The sequence below is a fragment of the Mauremys mutica genome, chromosome 6 (genome assembly GCF_020497125.1).
Source record: "Mauremys mutica isolate MM-2020 ecotype Southern chromosome 6, ASM2049712v1, whole genome shotgun sequence".
In the NCBI taxonomy this organism is placed as follows: Eukaryota; Metazoa; Chordata; order Testudines; family Geoemydidae; genus Mauremys; species Mauremys mutica.
The window spans coordinates 30,474,566-30,497,190 of NC_059077.1; the positions used below are offsets into that span (position 1 = coordinate 30,474,566).

General features: G+C 41.0%; 1 long non-coding RNA gene across 1 annotated transcript in view; it reads right to left on the reverse strand.

The window, feature by feature from the left end:
• The window catches only part of LOC123372219, a 52,821-nt gene extending 36,947 nt beyond the window's left edge, over window positions 1-15,874 (reverse strand). The window contains exons 1-2 of the long non-coding RNA XR_006580172.1: window positions 15,761-15,874; window positions 15,093-15,196 (exon numbers count right to left, since the gene is read on the reverse strand). This is a non-coding gene — a long non-coding RNA (uncharacterized LOC123372219). The remainder of the gene's footprint in view (window positions 1-15,092; window positions 15,197-15,760) is intronic.
• Between the last annotated feature and the right edge of the window lie 6,751 nt (window positions 15,875-22,625).

A 22,625-nucleotide genomic window follows, 5' to 3' on the forward strand; every position in this document is an offset into this window, starting at 1 on the left:
AATCCCTGTGTGGACATTCCCATTCACTTCGGAGTGGAACTAAACTAAACTGAATTAAGGCCACTTTAATCCTGAACGTGATATAACTACATTGTTCAGGAGTGTGAAAGAACCCCATCGCATTGTAGTTATACCAATCTAGCCCCTCTCCCCTCACCCCCTCCAACAGTGCTGTATTTGGCCAGAGTCTCCTATTTCTATGCAGAATCTAGTAGGAGGTCTGTTACTCTGTTCTGCTGCTGCAGTCTCCATAAGGCAAGAGTTTCTTCTGATTTGTACTGGCTCCTTGTGAATTCAGTTTTATTTCAAATTGCTGAAATCAGTGAAGCATCAGAATGTCTGGCAGAAGAAGAGTACATTTTCCTGATGTATCTAAACTGCAATTATTTGGCTGTTGGTTAGCTTTCTCTTTCACAAATATTAATATGTCAGACATAGGCCCAGTCCTGACACCCTTTTTCAGGTCCGCATTCTATTTCTATAAAGACGTCAATGGAAAGTTTGTGAATAGAAAAAAGGTAGGTACAACCCTCAAATCTTACTCTACTCCCCTTGAAAATACAAGAAAAAACTTTGGGGGAAATTAAGGGAATTTTGCCTATGTGAGAATTTTAGAATGGGCTTCATCACAAGCAGAAATCACTCTGAAACATTCAAGTTGCTCCATATTCTCTTTTTAAAAAAATGCTTTATTCATTAGTTGATTAAAGAATGTGCCACTAAACATCTCAAATAAACAAAGGGGAATAAACACCCAAAGTCTGCAGGACTTAATTCTGTGAAGGTCGGAGCAGCCCCTGCGACTTGCTAAATATGCTCAACTCCTGTTGACTTCTGTTGCAATGGAGGCTTCTCTGAAATCTCAACAAAATTCTCGAGGCCTAATTTAACTCTCATTGGAGTCTCTCTGTTGATTCAGCTTTCCATAGGAACAAGCCCTTAGTTTTCAAGATGAGTCCAGTGTTTTTTCATTGTCATCCTTTGGTTGTGCCTGCTTTTGGACACTTGACTTTTGTGTTCATAGGGACCCATTTTGTTCAATTAATTGGGTTAAATGGCAGACCGGGAGTCAGTCAGTTTGCAGCCTAGGATCTGCTACAGAAATCCACAACTATTTGCCTAATGGGAATAAAAATTCACTTTTGCTTTATTGCACTCCAGAGCCCACACACTTACTTTATGTTGGCAACAGTTAAAAAATTGCACTTTAAAAATATTATTGTTTAAAAGTTGATTAAAATAGACATTAAAAGAATGCAGTTTTTTGAATCCATTAAAACAAGGGAGAAAAAGGTTCAAAGCCCTGTTTTAGATTACAGATGTATAAATGTTTTAAATCTTTGTAAAATGAAAAATATGGATGTGCATCATATTATGCAGGTTTGTCAGCTGGCTTTTTTGTTTTAAGTACCTGGCCCATAAATATCAAAGGGCACCTCTTCTAAAAAAGGAAAAGTGCAATCTGTATGCTAGGACAACTATAAAGAAGCAATAAATTTTTGCTGTAATGACATGCTAATTAAAATTTTGCTTGTAACTCATGTAAGTGTTTGAAGGCCAGCAAATCTCTCTTTTCATTTGTGAAGTGTGAAGGTAAATTGCCCGGTGACAGTAGGACATCGCTAACAAGTACAAATTGAATAACATGCTATCTTGCTCTATTAGTCCTGCCTTGCATGTCTGAATTAGATATTCAGCACACTCCCCATTGTAGGCCTGATTGATAAATGCTAAGGAGAATTTGTCAAAACAACAGGGGCTACACCCAGTGGGACATCAATATGCTCCATTTAGTCACCCACACAGCACTTTCTACATAGGATTGTCACATAAAATTAAGACTGGCCACTAACCAGCCATCAAGCTTGCAGCAGACATCAGGCAGCCTGTGTTCTATATGCATATTAGTCACATGCTTAACAATTTGGGCTGTCATGACTGAAGCATGCAGTGACCTCTGGAGCAGAGGTTGAATTTTCCAACTACACTGAGACATCATGCTCAGCTGTTCAAGATTTTAGACCATTTCCTGCCAGAGCTGTGCACAGATGCACTGCCCTAAGCTATAATCTGTGGCCTAGTCCAAATGACAAATGGCACAGTGTAGATTATTGCATTATATATTAAGTACTGCAAGTCTGTAAATTATAAGTAAACTACTGTTCAGACCAAATGTCTCCTCCAGCTTTAAGAATACTTTCTGTCACAATTCTTCTCGTATAATAGTCTAGTAAATATCTGGTGAAGGAGGAGATCAAAGTCCCCAGAACTGGAATTAACTGTGTCCACTCAAAATTAGCTGCTTGAATATCAAGCAGTTTTGTGCGAGCTGTAATTCAATAAGTCACTGTTGGGTTTGGTGCTCCCCTTCCATAAAAATTAATAGCAAATTAAAATTTCACATTTTTATACATGTAGATATTTATGTTTGATAATTCAGGAGACCAGCATTGTCAACCACATTAGATTTCCTGATTAATTCAATATGGATTAGCTTTTAGTATATAGTGTGACTAAAAGTGAATAGGAAATCTAAACAGATTTAGTACTGAGGGCATTTAATTTTTCTTTCTAGTATTCTTAGTCTTTATTTATATGCTGAAGTCTTTGTTTATATGTTTAACAGCTGTGAAAGAGACAAAGAAAAAGTAAGTTGGATAAAGAGCCGTTCCCTTTATTTCTTACCACTAAACCGAAATTTTAGAGAAAAAATAGAATTTTCTTTTTATCAATCCATATGGTAGAATGTTAGTGTGTTTGGCATGTGTAGCCAGTACCGTAATATGTCAGCTGGTATTTTGGAGCCAACAGCCAGATTTTTGGTGGTTGGTAGAAATAGGAGAAATCAACTCTCCATTTCAGAAATACTTGCATGCAATCATATCTGCTTATGTTGTTACACTTCTGTGATTACGGCTGTACTAATGACCAGAAGTGGGCAAATCAAGGCTTGCTTCTGCTGCCATTGAAGCAAATGGTGCAATTCCCATTGATTTCAAGGGGGATAGGGTAGGGTCCCAAGTGGAGATAATATTCATATTGAATTAAATCTCAATGTTAAAATGTTCAGTTAACCTCTCTTTGTTTCATGTGAGAAAGGTTTAAATCTCAGATGGTATTATGAGTATTACAAGTTAAAACAATTGACATTGTTATCCATTTTACTGTGGATTCTCATTGTACTAGTGAGTTGAAACATTTCATAGTACAATAAATTGTGTCCCAGCCTAAGATGACCCCAATGAATAAGACCCTCCCTCCATTCTGTGTTGCTACATTAGGGCTCTTCACATCATAGCTAGAACACAGGGACAGAGCAGAATCTGCACATGTGGATAATTCTCTTTACCTGAGTAAGGGGGTGGGGCACAGGGAGTAGGCAAGTCTTGGTTCCATCTTCTCAGTAGTAGTCACTGATGCTGAGCTAGCAGTATGTGCAAAAGTAACCTGCACCCATATAAGGGGTACAATAAATTACTTCTCCCAGGATCAAGGGGGCAGGGCAGTGAAAGAATTGTGACTGCATAACAATTACTTTGCAGGGCATTTCATTTCCTGTGGTGGCACAGCAAAAATCACCCATTACACAGGATATTGAGCAAAGGCAGCTCAACTTAGCCCTGTGTAGTTTGTTGCTAATGTTCTAAAATATCCAGAATGGGCAATGACATAAAAGCCTACTTGAGTCATCTTTACTACTTTTTTTTTTCATCATGCCATTCTGGAGACCCTATCTTTAAGGTAGAGGCCAATGTTAGGAAAGGCTGTTTCTTGTACAGCTCAATGTAACGAGGAAACATTTTTTAAAGGATATTGTAGAAAAGTTCCACAGATTCCTATGAAATGGGTTTGGTTCATTCAGCCAATGACTAGAAAATAGCAGGGTGACAAGCCAATTTAGAAATCGCTCTTAAGGATTTCTTCACGTAATATTTACAAGTAAGATCACAGTGTGACAAATTAATGAAAACGCATTAAACCAGACCACACATACAAACAGAAAACACAGTAGGAATCTTTCAGTAAGAATTAATAGTAATTTTTGCCAAAATAAATATAAAATGCAGAGCAGTTCTTGAAATGATAACACGGAGGCATTCTTTTTAGCCAATATTCTGCCCATAGGGTAGGCCTTTTTTCAGTTTCAGTTGTGTTGGCTATTTTCAGTACTATAGTCAGTTTCTCCATGGAAACAATAGCCCCAAATAGGTAATTTTTCCATTCATGCACTATTGTGCTTGACAAGATACAGTAGAACTATCGCTTCAGCTACAGTTTAAGCAGAACAGAAGTTCTTCCCCTTCTCCCATGTGACTGGGCTCATGCTGAAGGAAGACACTTATTTTCATTTTAGGATAGATGTGGGGCCCAAATCATGCTCATTGTAATCTGGAATAATTCCAGTGGAGGTCTTTCATATTTACACACTGTAACAGAGCAGAATCTGGCCATGTGTCTATTTCTGCCTTAATAATTCTGAGAAACAGAAAATAAGTTCTATTTGCTCCTCTGGTTGCTGCTCTGTCACTGGAAATCAGAATGGTCCCTCAGCAAAAGTTGGGTCATCAGACGCTTCCGTTATGTTCAAGTTAAAAGTTGATGTAGGCAATTGCTTCTAGAGAGAAAACACTTTCAGTTTACTCATTTTGGTAAACTTCCAATTCAAGTGTTATTTAATTTAAGTGAATTAGTAAGTGAATTCTCCATTGATACCAGACATTGAACATTAGAGTTGATGGCAGATAACGTCTGCAGCTCAGTTAGTTAATGAACCAGAAAAAACATGCACAATGCGAGAGAGCTATACAACTGATTGCAACCCACTGACTGTAAAAATTAAGAATAAACTTTGTTATAAATTATGGGCCAAATTCCCCTCTGGTCCAGGAGACACACGCAGACCAGTGACAGAGGAATAGAACTCCATATGCCCCTGTCTCCCATGGAAGTTCCACAAGAGTGCAATTTGTGATCAGAGCCTGAGTGCTTTCTTATAAGTGCAAAGATCTGCTTACTTTTGTTGGTAAATGAGGGAGGAAAGACAGCTGGAAATGAACAACCGCCAACAGTGTGGTAAGCCTGAGGGATAGGGGGCCTAAGACCAATTTAAGAATGTAAAGTGTCTGAGCAAGTGAAGTCAGGAGGAAGGAATGGCCAGGAATTTGTTCAGGAAATGAGGGTCTCCATTCTGAGTGGGCTGTGAGGCAATGTGTAGGAGGCTGGATCAGCCTTGCCTAACAGGGTCCAGTTCTGCAAACCTTTATTCACAGCAGTAGTCCTGTTGTGGTCAATGAAAAGTGGCTGTAGCAGAAAGATTTGCAGGATTGAGCCCCCACTGCAGGGAGAACGAGTCCATGGTGAAGGCAGGAAGTTGAGGGAAAGGATCAGACACTGGCAGAGAAACCTCTGGAGTGGTGGACAAAAATTACAGAGAAGTGAGGGCACCTCTGGTCCATTGGGCTGTAAGTTTGCACAGTTTAGGCCTAAAGAAATTTATGCTTCCCTGCTAGTAGTAAGTTCCATGGCCTGATGACAGCATCACATTGAGTTGGTGTTGCCTCTAGCCCCCTGCCTCCAAATAGCCATTCCACCGCCACAGAGAAGCACTGAATATCATGGATCTTTGCTGGAAGGATAATTCTGATGCTGAGCAATAAAGGCAGAATTCTGGTTGGGAATGTGCAGGATAAGAAGCACATACATTAATATCCACACACTATATGCAGCATAGATGTAGCCATGTCAGTCCCAGGATATGAGAGAGACAGTTTACTCCTTTTGGTAAACCTAAAAAGATACTACCTCTCCCACCTTGTCTCTTAACACACTATAGATGTTTTCAAGAAGGAAGTATGTAGGCATTAGAATGAGAATGTAGTGATAGATATTATAAAAGCTAAAGAATAAATGAATGGTGGATTATACAGGCTACAATACAAAATACTACCATGTTCTGTTATTAATCAGAAGCCACATTTTATGTAATTGTTCATTCATTTAGCTCAAACAGTGAGCCACTGAAAACAAGTTTAGTTTTATGGGGTTGACACCTGTTAGATGGTCAAATTGGAAGCTTTGTGTTTACTTATTGGAAAATTTCTATCCTTAGGAAAATGTAAAGAAACAAACAACTCTTTCCCCACTCCTGTTCTGTTTATCCCACTTATCACATTTTTGCAACTATTCCGCTGGTCGCTGATTTTTTTCTGAAGTGTTCCACACTAAATGTTTTTGCGCAAGTTAAAAACATTTAGTTCCACCCTGGAACAGCCACAAAAAACAAAAAAATTGTTTTTGCCTAGTTCTGATTGCAAAAGGTTGCTTGAGCTTTCACTTTAGCACACAGCAAAGCTAAAACTACTCAATCACAAACAGCAGTTCCAGTGAAAACAGCATGCTCCCATTGCCTAGGGCAACATGCAGATGATGGATAGTATAACAGATGAATCTTCTCCTCGGCTCCATTCTAAACTCTCTCTACTAATTGTCATAAATATCAGTGTCACTAGACTAAGCCACAATTTCAAGTCTGAGGCCTTCCCCAGAAGCACTCCTCCTGCTGCTTCTCTTGGGGTTTGTCCCTTTGCTTGTGCAATCTGTGGCACTACTTAGTGCTGAGGCCCCTGCTGTCTCCATGCAGGTAACAGATGATGGATATGGATTCTGTGTCTGGAGTTTGGCCTCTAATGTGTGATGTGGGTGTTGCTGATGCATTCACTGCTGCAGAATAGAAGCTGCTATTGCCAACATGTGTGTGGAATAACTGCAGCAAATAAATGAATTAAATCTGTGCTCACCAATATGTAATTTTCTATATACATATTGAAACCTGTCTGATTGCAAAGTCAAGTACTCAAAAGTTAGGAAGGGCCAGAATTAAGGTTGCCTATACAACCTTAATTTGGCTGCCTTGTTAATATGCACTATGATATAGTCTTTAATTACATGATTAGATACTAATTTTTCCACAGGACTTTTTCCTCCTTCAGTGCACAGGATGGATGGCATTCACTGAATGAACAGCGATTCAATATATTATTCTCATCATTCAATGTGTGGCCCTATGCCTTATCTACCACATAGTATTCAAACCCTGCTCTGAATTCAGAATTATTAATTTCCTCCTGGAAATTTCTATGGTGCTCATCACTGAGATTTTTGAGGAACCCTGAGTGCCTCACAAACAATAATGAACTTAACTTCACAATGCCTATGAGGTGAGAGGGGTATAAAATGTCCATTTTACAGAGGAGGAATGGCAGGACAGAGGCATGCATGTTAAGAGTGTCAACTAATTTTGGGTGCCCAGTTTGAGAAGCAGAGGGCCTGATCTTTTAATACTACTTGCCATTTCATAGGGACGTTTGTTCAGAGCACAACTCCCATAGACTTCAGATGCAATTGTGAGTGCTTAGCACTTCCACAAAGCAGCCCCCAAGGTCTCAAGTTGGGCACCCTGAAAATGAGGAGCACACAGTGGTCACATATGAAAAATTTGATTTAAGTCACTTCTCCAGTATCACACAGTCACTCAGGGGCAAAGGCAGGGCTAGACTCCAGTTCTCCAGCGCAGCATTCAACTGCCTTAACCATGAGACAGCCATTCTCTTCCCATCATCCCCTGCCTCATTCAACACACACCTTTCAACTTCATCCTCATTTATAGTAGGAGTGCTCAGACAACAGCCTCCTATACTACACATTCTTGATCAAGTCTCTGAGTACTGCCCATCTATGTACTGAAGGTTACAGAAGTCCTGTGGGGAAAATAATAATGTGATCACGCAATGTATCTATCTATACACACACACACAACCTCTCCTAAGCCACCTAGTCCAATCAAAAGCCTTCAGAAAACAAACGTGCCTGACATAGTTTATAAAGAATAACACTTGCAATATTTTGTTTTTATCTACACAATGCCATAGAAAAGGGATCAAGATACAGCCCTGGCCAAAGCAGAAGCAACTCCCATTGAATTCAATGAGTATCAATCTACTGACAGTGGAGTAAAGATAGGCCAAGATATTGCCTGTGCTTCAGGCAGACGCAAACTAAGGGTCAGATTCTGTTTGACTTACTACATGGGTAGCGGTTGAGGAAAAAGAAGGTGCAGGAACATCTCACCTCTTTATGCCTCCAGTGCGAGGCTCAAGCACAATAATAGCCCCTAAACTTGAGGAAAAGTCAGGTACAGATTCATCACTACTCTTATTTATGGCAGCTTTCTTTCATCAGGGCTGCCTATGGGCATTACTGCAACATGATACTCCCTTGCACCCCCAACCCGCCTCTGACACTCCCCTCTGGTGAGGCTGCCCTGGAGGGCAGTGTAGGATTGCTTAAGAGAGCCTAAGCAGTGGCTGTGGAAGTGGAATTTTCCCCTGGGCAGTTGTGTGTGGGGGATGGGGGGTGAGGGGGTTGCAGGTCCTGTATGCTGACAGAACCAGTGGATGGGAGAATCCTTTCTATATATTTTAGTCTAGGAGATACCAGTTGGAAAGAGAGTTATGCCTGGCTGTTAATCAGTACCACATTTTATTTTACATCCCAATGTGTACTGTGGACCAATACTGTCCTCTGTTCACCCATTCCTCTCCTACTGTCCAGGGGAGAGAAGGACTTCGTAGCCTAGGCATAATTTTAAGACCGGTTGGATTACCTGTAAAGAGCTGAGCTGAATTCTAGAGTGGAGTAACAGAGCAGAATTTGCTCTGCTGTCCAGAAATAGACTTGTCACTTTAATGGTCAGCTGCTTCATCAATCTGCATTAGAGAAAGCATGCTATAAGTTCAATAGTTATGTTTTAACAGTTTTATTTTAATTTGTTTAATGAATCTTGACTAAAATAGTGTACTGAGGGGAAACAGGGACTGAAGAGTCAGGGCTAATGGATGATGTTGCTCTAGCAGCCCCAAATATTTTGACACAATATTCAGATTTAGCCAACTACTCTCCTATGCAGAACATCCAGCATCATGAAGGGGCATTGTTTGTATAAGTGAGAAGAGGGTTGGCAGGAGTTTTTCCATTAGCTCAGTGTACTCCACTGATGTCTGCCCCAACCGTATTTAATTGGCATCTCCAGAGACTGCCCACACCACTTAGCATTCAGTGGCATTGCAGGCCATTACTGGGCCCTTAAAACAAACAAGTCAGTGCTAGGCTCGAGAGAACAGAATTAAAGGAAATATCAAAGTCAAAATGTTCACACAAGATACAAAACATATTGCTGGCAAAAAACTATGATCTTGACAGAGCTGTCTGTTTTCAGGTAAGAAATTTATGCACTATATTCAAAGAGTGATGGATTGTGACTCTTTACTACCTTAAAGGCTGTGGGGTTTCAGTCCCATATTGGAAGGGATGGAATGAGATGGAAGCCAGCAGGGTAGTGCTGAGCCTCAGGTCTGTAGGAGATATGACAGGGCAATGGTAACATGCAGGTGGAGGATAGCATGCAACTGGCAGAGGGAGCTGAACCAATGGTGTGATGAAGCCTGGATAAGGTGGGGAATGAAAATTCTGAAGTGGGGGATAATGGGCACTGAGTGAATGGACATACTGAATTGTGTGGGAAAGTGAGAGAGGAACCAGCTTGAGACTCCAGCCATAGGCAATTTGACTTATGCCAAGGGTGAATTTGACTCCAGATATTTTCTATTTGAATAAAATACTAGCTGATGTAAATTGACTTCGGGGCCTGCGGGGCTCGGGGGGTGGAAGAGCAACAAACAAGTTCATTGGTAAGAAACATTGCATCTGCCTTCTATAGAAAGGTTGGCTGGCTGATTCCATACAAGGGTTAAAATTTACGTCATGACTGGATATCTGTTTAAGAGTGTGTGCAGGTTAAACACACTGAATCCTCATCCCATACACAGTAAGGCAGCTACAAGTCAAACATAATGACAGTGCTGATTAATTAGGTACTCCTACCCCCAGCACTTGAGAGTGATTTATTGAGACACATCTCTAACCTGATCCACTGTGCTGACTGGATTAATGGAGTGAGCTAGAAAAATTCACTGGCAATGTTAGATACAGAGCAGGAAAGCATTAACCCTTGGAGCTTTCTTATCTACCCTATTGACAGAATATTAATTATGACAAAACATACATGTCTGATCTAATTATCTTTTCATAGTTTAGCATATATTTTTATTCGGGCATAATGATTCTGGAGTGAAAGTCATTTTCCACATAAACATATTAAAAATATATGGAGATGCTGAATTTCCAGCATCCACCCTAGATAGGAGACAAAGTGTATTCCTTTAATTCTTCACCCTTTGCTCTGGATTCCTAGAACAACTGATGAAATGAGGAAAAGAAGCTCTTACAGAACGTAAACCAGGGCATCATTTGATTACATATATACAAACACACACCGTGCATAATAAATACCATGTTTTTGGTGGGTCGGATTCTAAACTGGACTTTCTTCATGGATTGGGCCCCATCTCTAATATTGTATAAATTAAGTTGCAGTCAGACCAAATTCACTGCCCAAGGGTAGTCATCAGACCCCAGGGTATGAACCCCATACAACTGGAAGTCATATTACACAAGCTGCCCATGACACATACTCCACTGGCTGACCTGGACTTGGCCAACTACATTCCACAATGTGGGTGGAACAGGCTGGGAAAAGCCAGCCTGTTTCAGAGGCAGCCTCCATTTGGTTAAAAAATCTTTACATTCCTCTTCCCTAGAGGAGGGCAGTGACATCACTGCACCTAGCATTCCTCTCAAAGTGAACCCCTGCTTGGGCATTGCTGTCCACATAAGCTAATTGGGGCATGTACCATTCTCACATCCCTGTTAAGAGCTGGGTCTGCAAAATTGCCAGTCCCCATGAAGCAATGGATAAGGCATAGGTAACATGAAACTGATGACAGCATGATCTTAGAAAGATGAAGGCAGCAATATCCAACTCCGGGGGAGGATGATGTAACAAAACACATTTGCTACAGTATAAGTAGTACTTTTTACATTTACCATGGAAAACATTTTTCAATTCTGAAAACTAGAAATTCAACTGTCTAAATGCTGATAGACTAGTTTGGGAAGCATTTCATGGAGGAGGAGGAGGAGTATAATTCAAAGATTTAAAAAAAAAACCCCAGAAGTCTAATGTTCGTTTCCCGAATCCATATTTAACCATGAAACCAAACTACAAAAAACAGATATTCCACCCCTTCTTGGATCTGTCTGAGCTTATTTTATCATCTCAGGAACATAACTTTGTAATCTATGTAGGAGTAACAGGGTTCATGTGGAGCCCAAATAGAGTTATGGAACATACAATCCCCTGCAGCATTCCAAGGTATATTTGAAAGATTAAATTTAACCAATAAAAAGGGCAAACTTAGGGCAGTCAGATGAGCCCACCTACCTACAGCTACAGTAACTTGTTGCTCTGTGTTCATGCATCCGGGGGAGGGCTTTGCTTATATGAATAACTTGCCCACCAATACCTGTGAAGTATTATATACATTAGGAATATGCACACTGCAAAGTTAAAGAGTCGCTACATATTTTTAAATCTCACTGAATGTCCAGGTATTTTAGTCATTCAAGGTTATATGAACACAAAAGGGCACATCTTTTTGTTCCGTTTGTACAGCACCTAGCAAAATGGGGTTCCGGTCCCTGACTCGGCTCCTACGTATTACCACAATACAAATAAAAAGGTGAGAAAATAAAAGTGTACTCAGAACTAGTTTAGCTTGGAGAATAAAGAGCATACTGCATCTGATTTTAAAATAGCCTCTACGTGATGCCTGCCCTGCGGCACCTCCACTGCTTTAAATACAGCTAACCTTAGATTACATTTGCTAGTATTTAGATATATGTTAACATTGGTTATACAGTGACAGACACTGTAAAGTTCATGTCAACAGTTACCTATCACACTAATTTAGTACCTGAATTACTGAAGTGTAATTTGGCCAACATGCTCCCTTTGCACTAACAGACTAATTTAGCATGCGAGAAATGAGTGGGGTATAAACACTGAACTAATTACCTTTTCAATATACTGAATGTTTCCAAATGGCATAAGTCAATTTTCCTTTAATTCAGGCATATTATTAACCTTATTCCCTTAAGGTTAGTCTCATTTTGCAGCACCTTATTCACTTGTGGTGTAGTATAAGTAATAATTCCATGTATCAGCTTTGGTTCCTCAATGAAAATAATCCTAGCTACATTGTATCAAGTCAGTCAAGCAGCTAATGGATTCAACAAAGCAGTTAAGCACGTGCATAAATCTATTTCATCCCTATTCAAAAGAGCACTTAAGCATGTGCTATGCACCATTGAATTCAACAGGACTCAAGTACTGCCTAACTTTAAGCAGTTGCTTAAGTTCTTTGTTGATTTTGGGTCTTGGCTGACATTCTAGGCAGCTTTGAGAGTTTTGTTCATGTATCTATAAAAGTTTTAAGGCCAGAAGGGACTACTTAGTCACCTAGCCTGACCTCGAGCGTTACATATAATGAATTTCACCCAGATATAGAGATGTAGGGTAGGCACACTATAAACTGTGATGATAAATAAAGCACCTAAACAACTCAAGTAATGGATTCTTATTTTACTAAGATACGCTGCTACTACAAACCATATATGAAACTCTTTATGTCAGTAGAAAGGCATTTTTGTACAGTGGGACAGTGATAGATCTTTATTAAATGCATTCCCCTTGCTCTTCTGAAGCAACCAGAAGAGAGAAGACAGAGCATGGTGTACAAGGAAGGGTTATGATGAGGAGGTTCCCTTCCAAACGTGAAAATAGTTCTGTTTGTGAAGAAAGACAAAACTTATCCTGGAAGGCTTCAGGAGTAGAGCTGGATGGGAAAGGGTTGTCTTGTCTCACAACAATTGGAATTTTTGAAATCCACCCCTTGCTCACCCCACACACCTGATTTGGAACAAAACCCAAGAGATTTCAGATCAGGTCAATCAAAATTTTTTCCTAATTTTGAAACATTTGATTTTTGTGGAAGAGCTAAAATTTTGAAAGTCGCTTTCAACTGAAAAACAAAACTTTATTTGAAAATGGAAAAACAAGACACCGACCATTTTGAAATTTGTTTTACTCAAAAATATTTTCAGATGGAAAGATTTATCAGAACAGACCATTTCCTACAAACAGTTTCAATGAATCAGCATTTTGACCAAAGATGTTTTGTTGGCAAATTCCCAAAAAGCTCTATTTATGAGCACTTCTGTATAGGTTCTGATACCATACTTATTACTGTAGCATCTGAGTGCCTTCAAATAGTACATTTAGCAATGTGTTTTATTCTCTCCAGAGGGAGAACTGTGTGTGTAGTGTAATGTTTTCGTACAGTTTTTTGTCTGTAGATGTTGCTTTGTGTTTACATTAGAGAAGGCAGGATCCAAAAGTGTGCTTTGTACTTGCAACAGAATGTGGGGAGGTTTGTAATGATCTTCGGTTCCTGTGGGAATTTGGTCCCCAGTCAAGGACTAGCCCCTCACACATCATCAATGGAACAAAAAAAATTGAAGAGTGAGCAATTTATGTTACTAATACTGTTATGTGGCTTTGTTAAAACTTTCTAGGAAAGGTATGCTTTGAGGAAAGCCTGATTTACTCTTCATAGAATCATAGAATATCAGGATTGGAAGGGTCCTCAGGAGGTCATCTAGTCCAACCCCCTGCTCAAAGCAGGACCAATCCCCAACTAAATCATCCCAGCCAGGGCTTTGTCAAGCCTGACCTTAAAAACCTCTAAGGAAGGAGATTCCACCACCTCCCTAGGTAACTCATTCCAGTGCTTCACCACCATCCCAGTGAAAAAGTTTTTCCTAATATCCAACCTAAACCTCCCCCACTGCAACTTGAGACCATTACTCCTTTTTCTGTCATCTGCTACCACTGAAAACAAAGATAATGTGGGAAAAGCGTATATGAAGCCTCTCACCTCAAGGTCACTAGTTCAGATTTGCCTCAGGTTCACCTTCCTCTGCATCATGTGGGTGCTGGTCACTTACCCAAATAATCTTGGTATATCTCACTTAGTCATTTCCCTCTATTGTGGGGGCCTTGGGCACAGGTGCACTTTGGTTCCTCCTAGTCTCTGCCTGTGGCATATAATAGTCCCTTCTCCTGTTGGCTGTAGTACTTTGGAGTCTAATTTTGGTTGTTGGGTTTAATGTGTGTCTGCTGGGTGATGGTGGTCTCTGATAAATAGAGTGTTGGATTAAATTATCTGGTGGCCCCTACTGGCCTTGAATTCTATGACTAAGTCACTGCTTGCTCAGGACTGTTTACTGGTTTATATTAAGGATCTGATCCAAAGCCTGTTGAAGTCAATGAAAATACTGACTAACTGGAGATGGATCAGGTCCTAAATGAGGTGGTGATTTCACTCTAATATCTACTGTCCACAAAAACAACCCATTGCAGTTATAAGGCACAGCACTAAAGAGTGTTGTTACAGATTGTTTCCTCTCTGAATGGGTGCTCTTTGGGAAGTGTTGATTTAACACCAAGCCTTATCACTGTCTGTGGTTGTGGAAAAACAAGATTAGCATGTTTCTAGATTCAGTCCATAAAGCAACTCTCACTCTCTAGCCATGTTTGCATTTCTACCCTACAGTCCCCTTAAAACATTTGTTCAGAATAAAAGCATGGCAAAACAACCCAGCTGCACTTGGAAATGATTTTCTTTCTGCCAGCTCACTGGCATAAATTCAGTTTTATTCCAGGTTTACTGTTTGTTACAAACAAAGGCCTAAGTTGAGGGATGCACAGACTCATGATTACTACCACATCAAGGAGCGCCACATCTGTCTGACCTTTGAGCAGGATGATCAGACAGTAGAAGTAATAGAGTGGTTCCTGCATCATCAGGTCCCATAGACCCCCAGCAATGCTAATCCTACCAACTTTCACTAGAGATGTAGGAAGTACCTAAGAGGGCTCCAGAAGACAAAGGCAATAAGAGACTATCCCACATTTTTCACACACAACATTAAAGGAAAAGCTAAATAAGGAGGGAATTGATATTCATGCATAGCTGAAGTTTGAAAAAGGTTTTCATTTCTTCTAGGGCACTCACCTTTGAAACAGCCCCATGTATCAGGGCATAACATTGCTCTTATCCTCAGCTCCAGTACCTCCTGGTGGCCATCGGCCACTTACCAGGTCTTCCATGGCTGAGACCTGTGGGTATCCAGAAGATCCAACTGAAAGTTCATAAAGCATCCCAACAAAAATAAATTGTTTTCCCCTCTTGAGCTATTTCTCAGCCCATCTTTTTTGGCTAAGTCTTCAGCCCCACCCAGGCACAATATTGCTTATGTTGGGCTTCCATACCCCTTCCTCAGGGCTGGTAAGAGGATTCAGACCCACCCTCTACTCGGGGTTCTGGCCCAGGGACCCTGTATTAAGCAGCTAGGTCTGATTATTCAGACACACTGCTGTTTCCCTGCTTCCCATTTCAATGATCCTTTGTGCTGCTTCTCCACAGCCTGTACTTAATACAACCTCCCTTTGGTTCTCAAACTTCTGGCTTGTCCCCATGTCCTTGTTACTTTTCTTTTTTCTGGGGGACTGATAACCCTTTGCCCCTCTCAGGCTCCACTAAAGTGCTTTAACTGACCCTCTTCAGGGCCTAACCTGTGCCTACAGAGTTCTCCCTCTATTGCTTCTTTTCTTGTTTTCCCTCCCTTCCCCAGGGACCTCCCTCCTCCTTGTAGGCCCTAGAACTACCCACAGGACCCTCACCTGCCCCCTTTGTATTTCTCTCTGCAGGAAAGTGCTACTTTCTCCAGGTCCTTCCCAATCACAGGACGCCCTCTTAGACCTTCTTCTCTCAACTGACATCCCTCAGCTCCCTACAAGGACCAGGTGCCTAATGAGTCTTTAGCTAGCTCTGCCTCCTTTGGCTTGGAGGCAATTACTTAATCACCCACCAGGTGCAGAGCATGACTCCAGTTGGTTTCCCTTCCTTCCTAGAAGTCACTCCCATCACATTCTTGTTACTTCTCCCCTTCAGTCTCTCTCCATCAGAAAAGTCACTTCAACCCATATATGCACCTCATCAAATCCCCCACCCCTACTATCAATGCAAGACACTCACCCTCATCAAAAATCAATTCAAAATGGTCCCCACAGTAAATCATTTCATTACCTTACCCCATCCCCAAACCCTATCAGCAGGCAGTGGTGCAGTAAAAAGGGAACCTGTAACAGAGGTCCCATCCTCCAGTCTGTGGGTAGATACCAATTCAGTCTCTCTGGCCATTGGTGGGGCATCACTAGAAGTATTTTCATCCTTCTCATGTCTCAGATGGAGGTTGCAGCATTGTTGGGATATTCATTCCCCATTCAGGTGGGGAATGGGGAGAATAGTACCAGGATTTTTCATACCAGTCCTCACGCTAAGATGGGTGGCAGCTCAAAGCAGGCATCATCACGTATACGCCAGGTCTTGGGTAGGGGGTAGCATGAGGATCTTTACTCCTCCAGGCCTGGGGGAGGCAAGAGACAGGCAGTGATACAATCCTTCCTGAAGTGGCCCAATGTGCAGGGGGGACTGCACCATATTTTAACCAGTGTAAGGGTCTGTCACGGTCTGCTCCTTAAGATCATGTTGACAGTTCCTCACCATGGAGTCAATGCCTGCCAGGGTCAGGACTACGTATAGGGCATTTCCAGCCTCTCGGTAATTTAGCCCTCCCAGAGTGTCTCAGGGGAGTTTATATTTCACACAGTTTTATATCTCTTCAGATGTTTTGGTCAGGTTTCCACAAGGTTAAGAGAATATTTGGACATAGATAAAAAGAGAAATAGAAACACTCAAAAAAGCTGGACTGGCTCCAACCTCAGAGAGACAAAAATATTTATAGGTATTCCCATTACCAAAATCTATTCAGGTTTCCACATATAACCCAGTATGTCTGTTTAACTGACTGAGTCTGATATTTTTTAGGGCATGGGGGAAGGTTAGGAGAGAGAAGATGTATGTATCTTCATGCACTAGTCAAATATTATTTGCAGGATTCTGCTAAAGGATATTTCCCTATGCCATTGCTAAAGTCCAGACTGTACATGCATGTGCACATGTACATGCATATGCACACACATGTTGGTGTTGGGCTTTTGTATTTATTTAAGAGTGAAAAGGATTTATATAGTATTTTCATATAGCACTTTGAGTTATTTGGAACACTGATTGTACAAGAGTTGTAGCTTGAGGTATTAAAGTCTGCACAATTTTGAAAAGATAATGTGCTAATTTTCATATGCGGTGAAAAATATGTATTTGAGTTATTTCAATTTGTAATCTGACAATTTCTTAATGGATTTAGCAGCTGCTAGGAGTGTTTAAATGCCTTTACTTCAAAATAGACTTGCAGACATTTTTTTAAATTGTTCAGTCCAGAACAAAGTCAAAGGGTTTGCACTGCAGTGATATTTTATTCCCCCATGCTGAACTCTACTTTTTAGGTTTAGGCTACTTGATTTCACTGGATGTGCTTTCTAGCCTTTCAAGTTTATTTGTATTGGGCAAGAAGCCAATGGTGTTAATGCATGGAAACCAGGTAGTTGTCAGAACTACCGTGGCAGCATGTCTAATTTTGTTATATTAAAGCTGTCACAAAACATTGAGTAAGAGATTATATGAAGTATGCATAGGGCAAATAGTTTATAACTTAATAAACTAATAAAGTTTTGAATAAGCTAAAACAATCCCTTTTATGTGACCCCACCCCCACCCCTGTTTCTCCACTCCCGTTTCCCAACTCTCCTTTAAACCAGTGCTAGAATGATTGGTGGCAAACTTTTTCAGGTCCAATAATAGAATGCATACTTTTGATGATCCAACTAGAGTTACTATTACTGACCATTCACAAAAAGAAAACAAAAACAAAAAACAATACACTCCCCCACTATTTCTTGATCTTTTGGGCAACTCAATTCACCTTCCTGTGCCTAATTTTTCCCTTTGTTCATCTTGTCTATTTAGATTGTAAGCTCACTGTGGTAGGGACCATCTTGTCCTATCTATTTGTACAGTGCCTATAACAATGGGATCCCGACCTTGGTCAGGGCCAAACAATCATTTAATCTACTGAACTGACCAAAAAGTGGCACAAATTCATATTTAGTTCATTATAAACAAAATATGCATTGGTATCCAAGCATAGCCGTACCATATGCCCCACTTCTGTGAGTGTAGGCCATAGGGAAACAGCATATCCTGGCCCAAGAAACACAAAAATGGGGAGTGCTGCCCCGCTAGCCAGGCTGAGATTGGCCTACAATGCCCTAGGCCTTGGAGCCTCGTCATGCTGCTCCAAGATCTCTCAAGAAGTGACAGGTCCCTGTGGCACAATGCAGGGCCGGCTTTAGGAAATGTGGGGCCCAATTCGAACAGTTTTGACGGGGCTCCGGCAGGGATGACTATATTAAAAAAAAAAATGTAAAAAAACACATGGGGAATGTACTCACCGGGCGGTGCTCCGAGTCTTCGGTGGCACTGAAGGACCTGCCGCCAAAGTGCCGCTGAAGACCCAGAGCAAGCGAAGGACCCACTGCCGAAGTGCTGCTGAAGACCCGGAGCACTGCCGGGTGAGTAAAAATTAAAAAGGTGCCTCTAGCCAGGGAGAGAGTCTCACTGGGCGCGGGGCCCGATTCGGGGGAATTGGTGGAATTGGCCTAAAGCCGGCCCTGGCACAATGACATTAGGGCCTGAAGAGAATTAAATTCACTGAGCAACCTGCAGGGGAATCTGCTGCTGGATAACAAGGAGTCAGAGAGCTGCATGAAATGGGAATTGAAGCAGGGACAAGGGCTGGCTTTAGCTTCCTTCTCCTGTGTTTCAGTTCAGTATCCTACTTTATTTGCATTGTGAGACATGATCTGAGATGCCCCTTAATGCAAGCCGCTAAATTCAAACACAAGAGGGCAGTCCCATACAGAGCCCCACTGAGGCAGCTGTTCCTGCCAAAGAACCATGACCTGAAGCTATGGCAGTATTGCAGAAATCTAGGTCCCTCTTCTCTCCTTTCCCTGAAAGGACTTCTCTACATATCTGTGCTCTCCAAAGCACAGCAATGTCCTTTCCTTGATTCTATGGGAGTCCCTTCCCAGCATTCCAGGTGTTTCAGATTGCTCAGCTGTGAAAGGTCCAATGCTGGTGGGAATGGTGGGTCTCTGCAGGATGCTCACCCACACAAAGTCAAAGGTCTTTGTTGGTCCCATCAGAATTTATAAACCACATTTCCTTTCTGAAAGTCACAACTCAGTTGAGGAAGAATTCTGGGGCCAGTGAATTCCCGAGCTGCTCTGTCTTGGAGCTGGAGGGGTTTGTGAGAGCTTGGATCTAGTGTTAAGGAAAAATATCCTTATAAAACTCCATGGTCTGAGCAGGTCTTAGGAAACCTAGTAGGTTAGAGAGTGAAATCAGGGGGCAGTTTCTCAGGTGGGCATTCTAGGGAAAATTCCTAACCCTTAGGTAGGAATATCCTGCTTGTAGGTATGATTTGGCAAAGAGTTAATTTTTTTAGTAATGACTATATTTTATTTTAAAACACAAATATTGAAAAGATTAGAGAGCTGGAAGCAGAAAACACAGATTTGGGAAACAGTTTCACTGGCACTCATATATATATATATAGAGAGAGAGAGAGAGAGAGAGTTATTGGCTTTTAACTGAATCCAGTAGCAGAAAAACACTGCTGATAATGTGGATTTCATAAATTAGAGATGAGAAAGCACCTATTAAGGTTATTAGGAGCCTGCCATAAAGAATCCCTGTGTCCCATTGCCTGAATAGTTAGCAGGTAATTTGGCACACCACTGGGAAGTAATTCCTCTTATTTGAAGGGGACAGGGGCTGGTATTCAACCTTGGAAAAATATTTCATTTGAAAAACCTATTTCTAGTCTATATATAATAGAGAGAGATTTAAAGGAATTCATATGCTGTAACAAATCTATTTCAGCGAAGAATTGAAATGGAAAAAAGTATTTCTCATCTCTTATTCATCCTGCCAATGTATAAATTCAGGAAATTCTTTACATTTTACTATCAAGAAAACTACATAAGTACTACCCTCTTTCAGAAGAGAGAGAAGTCAGTGAATATTATAGAGGATTCTTGACAGTTCGTTTCCTTTGGGTACCATGATTTTACATTTGAATTTGACCCAAATGATGTGCATGAGAAGTGTTCAGCTGGTAAAAATGGGTCTTCTGTGAAACTGTCATGTTTTTGGCTCATTTTAATGAGCGGTGGTTTCATGTCAAAGAGACACTTCACAATTGTTACAACTGGCAGCATTTTTTTAAACTAAAATAGCCTGATTAGAACTGCAGTAAGCTTGTCATCAGAGACTCATACTCAAGCCCCTTCAATCTCACAAGCTCTCTGCAATTTGCTTGGCATGAAACTGGCATGAAAATTGTGCCACTGAACTAATGAGGAACAGAAAGAGCTCCAGTCTCCGAAGCCAGTGTAGCTTTGGACACCCCTATGTTAACATTCAGAATGAGATCACTGCATCGTTTTCTTTGCCTAAATATTTTTTTTCTACAAATCTGAATACATCACTTTAGGCTGGAGAATTTCACACACTGAAATAAAAGGAAAGAGTGTGGACAGAAACCTTTTTCAAACCCCAACCCCTCCAAAAAAAATCCTGATTATTCTCTGTTCCCCAGTGCCAGGAGATTTTACTCAATTGAGAACAGCAAGGGACAAAAACCTTACACTGAGTTGTAGTCATTTCAACTGGACCTGAGGTTTCCCCTCCCCCCCTTGAACACTAGCATGTTGGTTTCACGCTATAGTTTTCTTTGAAAACTATAAATGAACATCAGTAAGATGTAAGCCCTCCATAACTGTATGCTTATATCTGTTCTGCAGTCAACAAGACAAAGCTAAAGACAGTGCATTCCCCGAGGAGCTCACTGTGTAAGATAACGACAGATGAGGTACAGTACATTGGCCAAATGAAGGGAAAAGACAAAAAGCAGTGAGGGAATTGAGTAAACTCACACTATTTCCCTCTTCTCCCTTTATTAGGCTTCTTTATGGATTTTAGTCACAGCCCCTCAGTGAGAAGTTCAGGTGTCTTTCCCTAGTGGAACCACTAGGAGTCACTGTGACTCACCAAGGCACAGTGCCCTCTGGAGCTGTCAGTTATATGGCTGGAGCATGTTCACTTCACAGCCTTTTGGGTGGAGCCAAACTCTTCTCCATGGACAACCAGTTCTGCTGGCCAGTGCAGTGGGGAATGAACTATGGCCCCATCTTCTGTCTGATAGCTCTGTGCGGGCTTCTAATAGGGGTGGGAATGCAGAGCAATGAGAGTTCCTGTGCACAGAACAGTAGTGATTTGTGCATGCAGTTACCAAGTCTGCATGCCAAGCTAGGTAACTGGGTGTTCAAGTGACCACATCAGAATACTCATTATTGTAATCCTCGTATTGTACCCCTTACAATCTTTCCCCTGACTTCAGTGGATGAGGCAATGGATAACTCAATGCAGAGTAAAAAAGGAATCTCTTTGTTTTCTTTCATGTTTCATAACATGTAGGTGGGGGAAGAAATTATCACAATTAGTGGTTTTGGACCTAACCTTGCAACCCTTACTCATATATGCTTACTATGGATTTTAATGAAACTGCTTTAGAAGGTAAGGATCCCAGGATTAGGCCTATAAATTGTCAATTACAGTTTAAAAAAAAAAGATTCCCATTAGTAGAAAACATGACTCAGTTTTCAGGGGAAAGACTAATTTTGAATTAGAAAAATGTATTAGTCTAAATAGGGTTTTTAAATTTTAATCTTATCCAAATTATAAAGAAATGCAATTCATTTATGCATTAACTAATTAACAGACAATATGTGCTGTGAAATAAGAGGTGTGTGTTAAAACAGAACTGCTTATAATATCTGGCACAACTCCCAGAAATCAACCCATTTCAGGTTCTCCAGGCAGTGCCAAATACGTTTTTGTTTTCCTCCTCTACGAATGTAAACACACATGGTGGTGGGGAAGGGGGAGGTCTCAGGGTCATGCTGGCTTTGTCCGCTTCTAGAGCACATCTCCACCCCCAAATGCTTCTGAAGCTCTGATTTCCAACATTATTGTTGTAGCATAAAAGAAGTTTAAAAGAGCTGCATGTATACTTCATAGGAAGGTAATAAGGCATTGCAAGACTAACTTCACACTTCGCTTGTCTGTCAAGGGGGTTTCTCCTTCACAACAATACCCCAATGTTTTGGTAGGCAGGCTCCAGTCCACTTAGCAAGTGAGGAGGCATGGGTGGAATGCCAGGTATGTCTACAGAGCAAAGCAGTGCAGGCAGCCTGACGCCAGGAGAGAATAGGCAGGTACCTATTGAGTTACAGGATTTCTACAAATCTAATCCACGTGTAATGTGAGACTTATTACAGAGTCAGCCTCTGCCAGGGCTGTGAAAGTCTGGGGATATGAACAGCCCAGAAACAATGATCTCAGTTAACTCATTACAACCCAGCTCCAGCTGACCAAAACTAATACTCTTAACCTTGTAATTCATTTTATAAACAGTGATTACAGGCTGTATTGTAACAAGTATTTAATACGAAATGTGAG